At 46.0% G+C, this 12,087-nt stretch overlaps 1 pseudogene; it reads left to right on the top strand.

Annotated features, from left to right (window-relative positions):
* The first annotated feature begins 1,275 nt into the window (after nt 1–1,275).
* Nucleotides 1,276–2,968, top strand: LOC119333258 (annotated as a pseudogene).
* The last annotated feature ends 9,119 nt before the right edge of the window (nt 2,969–12,087 follow it).

Here is a 12,087-nt window from a genome sequence, read left to right as displayed (position 1 = left end):
GGCAGGAATTTGTCTTTTTCACCAGAGGTGGATCAAAACTTTTGACACCCAACCATTTGGTCAATCGTGAATCAAATATGGCCTAGTATTTTAGAAAAATGTTTTGGTCCAATTTTGCAACAAATATATGGTAGATCCTTCACAAAAAGAACTCAATTCGGGCACTCGGAAAATGGAAAATGGATTTTCCGTGCAAAGAAAATGAAAACTTCCTTAGGCAACATTGTTTGCCATTCCAATATGCACCCTTGTGCATAATATGAGATCATTTGAACAAACTATGCCACGAATGTGGCCATAAGATTGATCATTTGGCTTGAAAGCCATTGATCTCCACACGTGATAGCTCGTTTCTAAGAACTTTTTTAAAAATAATTGTCGTATTACAAGTTTGTTATTTTTCCTGGGAACTTGGCCACATATAATGACACAATGCGAAGGTTTCCCAATTTTTTGATTCTTTTGAAATTTTTATGCCCGTTTCAAAATGCGGTCAAAACGACGGGAATGACCGTTCCTAGCTAGTGGTTGAATCTTGGAATTTTTTTGGTGTTTCTCTCATTAAATTGGTACTTATATACCTAGAAATGACTTTTGGAAAAAATAAATAGCAAACTATGAGGCAGCTGCAGTTCAAATTTGACCCGCTTCCAGCTGAATCGGCGGAAATTTGTCTTTTTCACGAGAGGTGCATCAAAATTTTTGACACCCAACCATTTTGTAAATCGTGCATTATACATGGCCTACTATTTTATAAAAATGATTTGGTCCAATATTGCAACAAATATATGGTAGGTCCTTCACAAAAAAACTCATTTTGGGCACTTGAAAAATAGAAAATGAATTTTTAGTCAACTACGACCAATTTTTTAGTTAACTGTGACCAATTTAGATGGTCATGACATGGTACGCGTGTATTGCATTTTGATTGGTCCGTGGGCGTTTCACGCGGATCGTGGATGGATCACCGTCGGATGCTCCCGGATCCAACGGCTGTCCTCACCCGAAGCCCACCTAAGCCGAAACCCTAGATCTCGTGAGTCCTCTGCACATTTTCCATCCACCCCCCGCCGCCTCCTTTCTTTCTCCCCTCGCTCTATTCTCCTTCCTTTCTCCCCTCCCCTGCGCCACCCGCCCCTCTGTCGCTCGCGCGTGCCCCTCACCTCGTCCGAGACCGCCGGAGACCCCCACCCTATCCTCTACCCCACCATCGCCGGCGCCCCCCACCTTTTGCTTCTTTCCCAAGCACCCGAAACCCTAGCCCGCGGCGCAGCCATGGCGACCGAGCTCTGGATCCACGGGCTAGAGGTGCAGCACCGGATCCGGTCCAGGGCGCAGCCATCATGCAGCACCACCACCAGCTGGACCAGTGGCTCGCCGGCGGCGTGGGTGGGGTGCTTCGCCAGACAAAGTATGCCCCTGCCTCCCCATGCCCGACCGCTCGCTCCGCCTCAACCTCGCCGTCTCGTAGGACCTGTGCGGCTGCCTCCAGGACCGCGTCTTCGCGCTCGAGGAGGACCTCCACGCCGCCGCCCAATGCATCGACCTCCTCAGGGTCAGTCCGCCCCCCTTCCCCCCTCCCCCGTCCATTCTGCTGTGGCGGTTACTCACGCACTATACCTATTCGCCAGAATGCCTGATGGATCGGAACGGCCCCATGCCGTGCGTGCAGAACGAGTCGGCGATGAACACGGAGGGGATCTGGCACTGCGTGGAGGAGAAGGAGGTCGTGGCGGCCGCGCGCGACCAGCTCGCCGCCCAGCCAGGCTCGAGAAGGAGTGCGGCCTCTACGAGCGCGACCTCAAGCGCGCCATGGAGTCATGCGACAAGCTCGCCTGGGAGAGCGACGACCTACGCAAGCACCTCAGGGACGCCCCCGACGTCAGTAACATCACCACACCCCGTATCCCTTTCCTCGCTCATATTATTAGTCGATTTCATGCTTGATGGCTCCTGTTATCCACTGATTGCTACATTCTGGATATGATTTACTGTCTGCTCTTGTGTGCTTTGCCATTGGGAAAGGAAAATTAGTTAGTTGTGTCAGTTGATGACTAATTATATCTTCCACGGATTTTAATCACTTGATGCATATTCAGTTTGACTAGTTGGTCTTGTTACATTGTTTGTTTTTGGTTTGTCAACTGTAGTAGAGCTCCATCACCTTCAATCTGGTGATTTGGTGTTGGATCAACTGTAGAGCTCCATCACCATCATTGAACACTATGCTTGCTTGCATGATACTCCTGTATGCTACTGCGGTGGCTGCTTTGTATAATTACTAGTGCAGTGCTGTTTAACCAACCTGGTCCTCCAACATTCATCTTACTCACGCGCAGCTTACTGAACAAGTGCAAGCGCCGTAGAGGGACAAGAAGATACTCAAGACCAACCTAAAAAAAGCAGAGGAGGTAACATGTTATCTCACTCTTGTACTTGCAACACCTATGTTCTGTACCTGCAACTTATTGCCCTCTCAGTGAACATTGCTTCATGCAACACTAATGTAGTCTCGACAGTTTGAAGTTTCTTTTGCATGTTTAATTCAAGGTTAAGTTATTCGAGGAGAAAAGAGCTGTTGACGAAGCTAACAAGACGCTACTGTGCTTACTGGAGAAGGAGCAGAAACATCGGTCCGAAAGGAAGCACTCCGCCAGCAATTCCACCAAGGTAAAAGCACCAAGCAACCCAACCATAAAAGCTCAAGTGTTTACTGATTTAATTTAATCTGGTACACACACAGCACAGGCAGTACAACTGTTAGTCGAAACCTGAATTGCCCTACTGTCTGGCTACCTTGACTACATTAACAATGTCATTCTTGGTGCTGCAGCAGAAGCGCAAGTCGTCGAGCCTGAAGGACACGAGCCCGGTCGGCCTAGCCATCGATTTCAACAACACAGACACATGCAGCCAAACTCCCCAGACTATAGGGTGCACAAGAAGTGAACCCAGCCGGTTGTCCTGACATTCTCTTACAGGTAGCTTGAACTGAAGTGAACTGAACAATCCACCCTTATGCATCTGGGCTGCTTGCCTCATCTGACTAACTTGCTGGGTTAATTTGGTTGGTTCTTGTTGGTAGAACCTCGGTCATGTAGCCTGCATTTTCCATTTTCCTCTTCCTGTTGGTAGCTGCCTGTGTCTATCATGATCCTTCCATGAGAAAAATTAGGAGTGTTACCTTGGTAACGCCACACATCCCGTCTCCTTTCCCCCCTGCAATCTAGTCTAGTTTAAAATATACATTCTTTGTCTGCTCTTGTGAGCTCTTCCCATTAGGAAACTTGGCTAGCTGCCCATATCATTTGATGAACTATACTATTATCCACTGCTTTTAATCAGCTGATGATGCATATTAAGTTTGGCTGATTTTATTACATACATACATACATGACTTTGTTTTGGTCTAGCAACTCAACTGTGATGCCATTGCTGCTGCTCTGTAGAGCTTCTGTATGTTCAGAGCATGCATCCTAATTGTCAATCTCGAGAATGCACTTCTATATGTTTTTGATGTCAAACACTTATGCATGACTAATTGTTAAGTTGATACAATTTCTTTAGTAGACAAGCTTGGAAACTTAGACTACAGACTGTTAAACTGTTACTGATTTAGACTATAGAATTTTTAATCTTAGACTACTGGTTTATCTATGTCTCATATCATGGATTTGACCTGTACCATGCATTACACATGTGTTGATACAATCATATAGCTTATCTGATCAAACAATCTGTTCATGTTATCTTTACCTGCTGCTCTTATACCTTACCAAAACAAAAATAATTCTAACTGGGAGTAGTTTTTTTGTTCAGATTCTGTATTTATTACTACTGACATATTGTCGTGATTTACTTTTTGTACTGAATAGATCTTTTTGATATTCACAGGTTTTAGCGATCAGCCGCAGCTCTTTCATCAAAGGTGCATGGTGCAACCGAGGACAAGCACTTCATGTCCAACCAAGGTGCATGGTGCTTGCAATTGACGAACACGAGGTCTATGAAATTTGAAGTTCAAAGCCGGATAGCCCTACTCAGCAAAGAGTCGTCTCTTTTGTTTGACTGTAATAGACTGTAAATATTGTTATATTGTAATAGTAGGCATATTTGGGTTGTAATAGACTATGTACAGATTGTAGTAGACTTAGTTAGTGTTATTTGATGAACTACATTTGTACTGTTCCGTTTGAAATATTGATTATGTATGTGATTTGAAAATGTGTGCAATGGAAACCTGACTTGTGGGACCCACTTATGAGAATAATCTGAGCAATTTTGAATTTTCTGTCAAGTGGGCCTAATGTGTGAGAAGATGACAAATGGGACTAGCCCCAAAATATAATGGCCCAAACAAAGTTAAAAGGCCCCGGCCCAGAAATAAATAAAAGGCTGAAATGGGCTTGGCCTATGTAACTGGCAGGAAAAAAATACATTAAAAAGGCCGAATTGTTGGGCTAGGCCCATGTAGAAAATCGAATTGGACCGGGCTGAATCTTGTGCCACATCAGATTGCCACGCTGGATGCCTACGTGGCCTGGGGAGGTTGCTAGTGACCAAAACGCCACAGTAGACGTATTTTGGTCATAAACGTCTACGACCATTCCAGAAGAAAGGTCGCTATAGTCAGTTTATGACCGCCAGCTTTTGACCTTATGTTTTTGGTCACAAAAAGGTCACAAATTGAAAACAGTGACCATTCAGTGACCAATAGTGCTGGTCACAAGTTGACATATTTCTTGTAGTTAGAGCTCAAGAAACGTTATCCTGGGTATCCACCATGCTGGAAATAAGCTTAGCAAGCTGATTAGCTTTGTGCTGTTTGGCGCTAAAATCCTCCAACGCTTGCTGTTGCACCAGAAAGTATGCATCTGAATGCTCCAGGGACATCTGCAGTCCTTCCGCTTCTTGTCATAGCACAGTTGATCGATGTCTTTCAGCTTGTAGTTGAGACTCAAGAAACCGAACTGATTCAGACAATGAGTTTGAATAGCTTGTGCAAGCGGTAGTGGCCAGTAACTCCAACAATAAACCAAGACAGGATGTGTCACTATCCTGAACCTTATCTGCATTACTTCCTTTACCGTTGCTTAATAAGGCACTCTTCCCCAATATTCTATCAGCATTCTAAAAGAAGAAACAAGCAGACACATAACAAGTTTAGCATGTACTACTATATGAAACTCATTTCGGTGAACCAGTTCATTAGTAAGGTGGACAGGATTAAACTACCAAGTCTTCTATTGCCAAGTACTAGTACATAATAAAAGCATCAAACAAACATATATCTATGTCCTATGGTAGCAACGGAATCTTAAATTAGAACAGTTGTTTTTCAGGTTTAGACACTTGTTCTACATGAACAGATTATAGTAAAACGCAAGAATATAATACTTAAAAATAGAAAATGAGCTCATAGACCTTACCACATTCTTGGTTCGGGACCAGTACAGAACAAGGCATTCCCAGTCATCGTCCAGTAAATGTGTCTTAGGAGAACGTAAGGGAATTTGATGAGTTTCTTTGCCGGTGAAGTATGTTTTCTTCAGGTAATTCCGATAATGCCACCAAGCATTCTTGAAGATAGCAGAGGTATTAGCACAGGTTACCTCATCCCGACTTTCCAAATCGGTCCTTATCTATAGAGAAAAATGGGAAAATTTGCTGTATTATAACCATCATGGAGGTAGGATGTATGGGACAAAGCAAAGTAATTGCCATGAATAACTTTACTTACACATAACTCCTGGACAAACACCTGCAACTGGCATTTTCCTTCATCTTCAGTATAATATTTCCAAGATGGGAAGATACACACATACGATTTAACAACATCAAATGCGATAGATGCTAAACTATGACTAGCTGGTTGTGCTTCCTCCATAGGAATAGGCGTACTAACTGGTGGAGTTGGGGTTCGCCGTGATAGTACTGGCCCTTTGGGCACTGGAGCTGCCTTACTAACTGCTCTTGTTTGGGAGCTCTGTGGTGGAGATGGTGCTGTGTCAACAGGAACTGGGTTACTATCGGCTGGGGTTGGGGTTAGATTGGGTGAAGCTGGTTCTCTGTCCATCGTAGTAGGGGTACAATCTGCAAGAGTTTGGGTTATGTGTGGTAGGGCTGGTTCTTGTGCATGTACAACCGGGGTGCTATCTCCACCAAGAGGTAGCACTGTTTTATTTGAAGACCGTGTTTTTAGTCCGCTAGATACTGGCATCACCCGCTCCAATTCAAATGGCTGATAAACAGGAAACATAGTTGAATGTACAGACATTGTATGAGAGACATATGCAATAGATAGTGTGGAAAAAAGAGGGCATGAAATAGTTGACATGTATATTGTTTAACTAAAACGGATAGCATGACATAATTTCACATATATGATGTCTATCTAAACTGTATAGCATAGCATAACATAATTCAATGATATGATGAATAACTAAACAGGATCGCATGACATAATTCACCTACATGTTATCTAAGTAATCAGGATCGCATCATTTAATTCACATATGTGATTTATATGCTAAACAGAGGGCATTCGATATGATGTCTGAACTGAGAACATGGTGTTGAATATTGTGTATATGATGTCTAAACCATGCAATGCAAGACATTGTATGCATGATATGAACAGTATAACCGTGCCAAGTTAGAGCATACACCTCAGTGGGGGAATAGGACTGGTCTATGTCTCTGAATCCATCTCTGAGGAGCTATCAGGACCCAACAAGAGATCTGCTTCGACAGGTAGCACTGTCTGCTCTGAAGGCCTTGTTTTCACTCCAGATTTTTCCATCTCCCACCCAAATGGCCGATTCACAGGAAGAGTAGTTTAATGTACAAACATTGTCGACAAATGGAAATGTAATGAAGAAAAGGAAGGGCAAGATATCATTCAAATATATGATGCCTGGTTAAACAAGATGGCATTGCACATTTCACATATATTATGGCTGGCTAAAAGACATGAGACTGCATAATTCCCATATATGATATAGAAACTAAACAGGTGGCATTACAGAACATGTCTAAACTAAGTAGATGACATATATGATGTCAAAAGTAGGCACTGCAAGGCAACATATGCATGATCTGACTAACATCATCATGCCAAGGTAGAGCAAACACCTTGGGGGGTAAATAGGAGTGGTCAGCGGCGTCCGAATCCGCCTCAGAACAGATATCTTCCTCTGGATTACAATCTGGAGAGGGGTGGGGAGGGTTTGCCATTGAACCCACCATGGAGCGATGTCTGCATGACATTGTATTGCCGCGCAAAACTCTTCTCTTTTTCTCTACATGTTCAACATGACTGTGTACAATATTTGACATGCATACAAAAAAAATATGGTGAGATTATGTAAGGAGAGCATGCAGAAATTTAGAGTGATGGTAACAACCAGTGGATCGATGTTTTTCCGTTGAACCAAAATAGCCCTAATGGATCGACGTGAATGTATAGTAATAAGTGATGCAACAAATGTACAACCTCTTTGCCATAGCCGTGTTGACCTCAGCATCATTGGGTTGGTCGCTGAAGCAGTTGAGGCAGAGGTGGCTGTCGGAGGTGTGGAGGAAGATCTGAGGAATCTGTAGATGGCGTCCAGGGCACTGCTCTGTTGTGATGGATCGTTCAGTCATTGGAGCAGCTCTGGTGAGCCGTAAGACGTCAAGGCTGAAGCAGCACAAGACAGACATCGTCAATCTCAAGTGGGATTCTAATAGCATCTCCAATAGATGATGTAAAATGGATGTAAAATTAACATCACCAAAAACCACCTGACTACAACAGATGAGGTAAAAACTGTTGACTCTGAACTTAACTGTCGAAACTGAAATTTACTGTGGAATCTGAATGCTACTGCCGAAACTGAACGCAATGGTAGCAGAGAGGCACTTGACATGTAGTTTAGGGAGGGCCTGCAGTTCATCTTTAACCTGCACCCCCTGAGTCGCCAGCCACCACCGGCCGAGCCGCCGGCCACAGCGCCGCCTCGCTGCCCCGAAACAACTCACCACCGTCGCCCCGGCCAGCCCTCTAGGCCCCCCGCCCCCACCCTGAACCCTAAGATAGATAGTGGGGTACCTCTCCGGCGAGCCCCCGTCCCCGCTGCGGGTGGTTCTTCCTTAACTCCGGCGAGCCCCCCAACCCCTGAAAATCGACTGACCCAAAAGTCGATTCAGTCAACTGAAGTGTGGCTTAATCGGACCAGAGCAGCAGCACGAGCGAGGGGGAGAGCAGCAGCAGCTGGGCGAGCGAGCGATCGAGCGAGAGCCGGATCAGCAGTAGAAGATCCGGCTGGTATGGCCGCCGCCGCCGAAGGGGCCTCGCACTGGGGGAGAGCTGCCGTGGAGATGTCGCCCGTGGCGCCGGCTTCAAGGTAGCCGCTCCATGGGAGTGTGGGATGGAGTACCGTCGGCGCCGGGAGGTCGAGTTAAGGAGAAGGTGCGATGTGATGAGTGTACAACCTCTTTGGTGGCACCGAGTAGGCCTCGGCTTCGTCCGAGGAGTCGGTGAGGATGCTGCGGTTCCGGTGGAGCAGGTTAAGGAGACGCTGTGGGGATGGAGCAACCGCGATAGACAAGGCGATCGTCGGAGCAGCTCCTTGGAGGTGGAGGACGGGGCGGCTAAACCGGCGGGACGACGAGATGGACGACGGATCCTCATCCAGGGAGTCGGACGAGGGACGTCGAGCTGTTGCGGTGGACGATGTCGAGCTGTTGCGGTGGACGACGTCGTCGGGGAAGAGGCTCCGGCTGGGCAGCGGTGAGGTGGCGGACGGAGGAGGGTGGGGTTTCGCGGCTGAAGCGGAGAGGTTATGGCGGCCTGGGATTTCGAATGGCGAAAGGGGGATGATGGGAGGGGGTGAAGCATGACTTAGGAACGCGCTTGTCCAAAATGTAGGGTGTGTTACAAAAGTACCCCCACCGATTTGAACTAGCGGCGCTTTCGGCTCAGGGTTAGAAGGGGGATTTCATGCGTCAGGATTTGGTAGCTGGAGGGAGTTTTCGCGCGCGTTGTAATTTCGAGATAGTAAGGCGCGGGTTGTGAAGGCACCAGTTTTGGGAGCACGATATCTGAATTTTTGGGATATAACAAGACACGGGTTTAATTTCAGGGACAAGCCTAACGTGTCGTAATATTGTACTTGTACGTACCAAATCAATTCGCACTTCCCTCAACCAAAAAGAAAACGAAAAAAATAAAACTATTCACACCACACAAAGAGAGAGTCTTGCCCTGTTTTACTATACAAATGCTATTCAAAGCTACTTCCTCCTTCCATCTATATAGGGCCTAATGCGTTTTTCGATGCTAACTTTGACCAAATATTAGAGCAATGATATATGACATGCAACTTACACAAAGCACACCGTTAAATTCGTATGTGAAAGGTTCTTTCAATGATATAATTTTCACATTGTGCATGTCATGTACTATTAATCTTGTCAATAGTCAAAGGCGGTCTTAAAAATATCATTACGCCCTATGTAGATGGAAGGAGGGAGTATGAATCCATGTTATGTCCGATTAAATTTTTTCGCTTGCTGTATAATGCATGTAACCTACTCATACCAACATTTTAGTGCATTCCAAATGTCTATACTACCGCTGCAATTCGAACTAAATTTGAATTCGTTTCTCTATTTCAATAAGAATCTACAATCATGATTGTTGCCAACTTCAACCATCAAAGTTTCCTTGCTATCCGCCAGATATAAATCAGACGGCCTATAATGCTGGATGGCAGGCACACCATCATCAACAACTCCGTTTTTATAAGAGTAGAGATAAAATATATTAAATGTAGTATACCATGTTCATAACCACACCATGTTTATCACCGTTATACATATTCACACATCCGTCGGTTTTAAACACTATGATAAATTCTTCAAATATCCAAATTCGCTTTTTATAATGAAGTATATATGATCTCTATTCGTCTTTTACACCCACACAACCCTCTTATCTTTGTAGCTAGCGCTAACTTTCTCTTGTGCATGCACACGCCCGCATCCCTCTCACCCTCCCTCAGCATTCTCTAGCTCCATCGCGCAAATTCATGTTTTCACTTTAGCTCGTTCACCCATGGTGTGTGTAGGCCCCCCAGCTCCTTCTTTACGGCACACATCGATCGATATGCCTCTCTAGCCAGGTGTGCCTAGCACAAACACAAGCTTCCCCTCTTCTCTTGTCACCGTCCATGCCTCACTCCCACCACTCTTTTCATCGTTCTCGTACTCGCACACTCCTCCCCCTCGATATAGTATGCCTCTCGTACCACCTCCTACATGCATCCCTCTCTCCCTATCCTTCTCCTCGTGCCTCATTTGCTTCTAACACACACATGCATGTATACCGATCGATCTCCCAACATATACCTAGATCGACTTTAACTACCCCCCATCAATCGACGTACCTCACAAGTTATGTCTCTCCTTTCTCTTACAAAGGGCGATTGATCTTCCTATGTAGTTACGTCTGCTTACCACAGCCACATCGTCCCCCCTCATCATTCGTGCATGCCTCCTGACCCGTCTCTCACACGCACGTGCACAGACAACAAGCAACCATCTCCTCTCTTATTGATATTGCGGGCGTGCCCTCTGTTTGTCTAGCAAGCCTATCCCACCATTTGTTAGAAGCAACTCCACTACCACCCCCTCCAACACTCTAGCTCTGTCTCTCTCCCAACCTTATTCATCTCCTGCACATATGCATGGATGCCGATCGATCTCCCTTAATACATGAGGCAGATCGATCTCCTTAATACATGAGGTAGGCCTCTCTCCTCCTCCACACATATACCAGCCATTGTACCTCTATAGTTAATTGGGCCTCCCTCTTCCCCCACCACACACCGATAGTCGAGTGCTGCAGGTAGGTATCCATGCCACAGAGACAAAACTGCACATGTCCCATCTCACATTCCAATAGGCCAGCCACTCAATATCTTTGACGTGGGCACACACAAATTCGATGGCACTCTTTATCTATCGCGCGCGCGCACACACACACACATCATCCCTCTCTTCGATTCTATAGACACCTCAAGCCAATGATACCTCCACTCCCTTCTCCTGGATCGCCCCCTCTATATATATGTTATATCCAGGACTCTATTTCACACACATTGCATATGTTAATTTTTTTTGATTAACCCCCCCCCCCAAAACTCTCAAGAACCCACACACTATATCTCTCTAGGTTTGTATCTCTCTCACACAACCCCACGTAAGTGGTGTACGTATACAAGAAGAGAATAGGTGCACCGTGCACGTACTCACGCTTCGTGCCCAGCCACACCCGCGCGGGTACATGGTGGAGCTCATTTCTTTACGAAATGGCAGCCCACGTGCTAATTTGAACGCCTGTAGCGGTTGTTTACCTAGGGAGGTCGTGTACCACGTGTGCACAAAACAAAGTTCGACTTGACGCGTTGCCATGTTATTTTTAAATAAAGTTACAACGCTCAATGGCACGCACACAGAATATAAAATGATTTTTATGGAGGAAAAGGTAGTCCACTCTTTAGAGTATCTCACACAAGTCTCCGATGGCCTCTCTCTCTCACCGTTGGTCACTAATCCGGCCACATCCCGTCCGCCGGGGGAAAGGGAGTGTGGTGGCCTCTCTCTCTCACCGTTGGTCACTAATTCGGCCGCATCCCGTCCGTCGGGGGAAAGGGAGTGCGGTGGCCTCTCTCTCTCTCACCGTTGGTCACTGATTCGGCCGCATCCCGTCTGCCGGGGGAAAGGAAGGAAGTGCATCGTTTCTCTGTTCGACGGCGCCGAGGCAACATGTCCCGATCTGCGGTACACACTGTTCTCTCTGACCAAGCTTCGGCGCAGCAGGGCCTACGCCACCTGCTCGTAGATTCCGCCCGCCGCCGCTCACCTAGTTACATCCCGATGACCTCCAGGTATACCCTCCGGCCTTGCTCCACTGCCCGTTTTCCCACGTCACTGCATGTGGATCTTCCATAGTTCTTTGCCCAAAACGTAGCTCGTCCGGTGTACTTTCCATATTGCATTCTCGTCCTCACACCGTTTTAGACAAACACAACCGTGTTGTTA

This window comes from Triticum dicoccoides, chromosome 7A (genome assembly GCF_002162155.2).
Source record: "Triticum dicoccoides isolate Atlit2015 ecotype Zavitan chromosome 7A, WEW_v2.0, whole genome shotgun sequence".
Classification (NCBI taxonomy): domain Eukaryota; kingdom Viridiplantae; phylum Streptophyta; class Magnoliopsida; order Poales; family Poaceae; genus Triticum; species Triticum dicoccoides.
The sequence above is the reverse complement of the archived record's forward strand: the minus strand, read 5'-3'. Positions and strand labels throughout refer to the sequence as shown.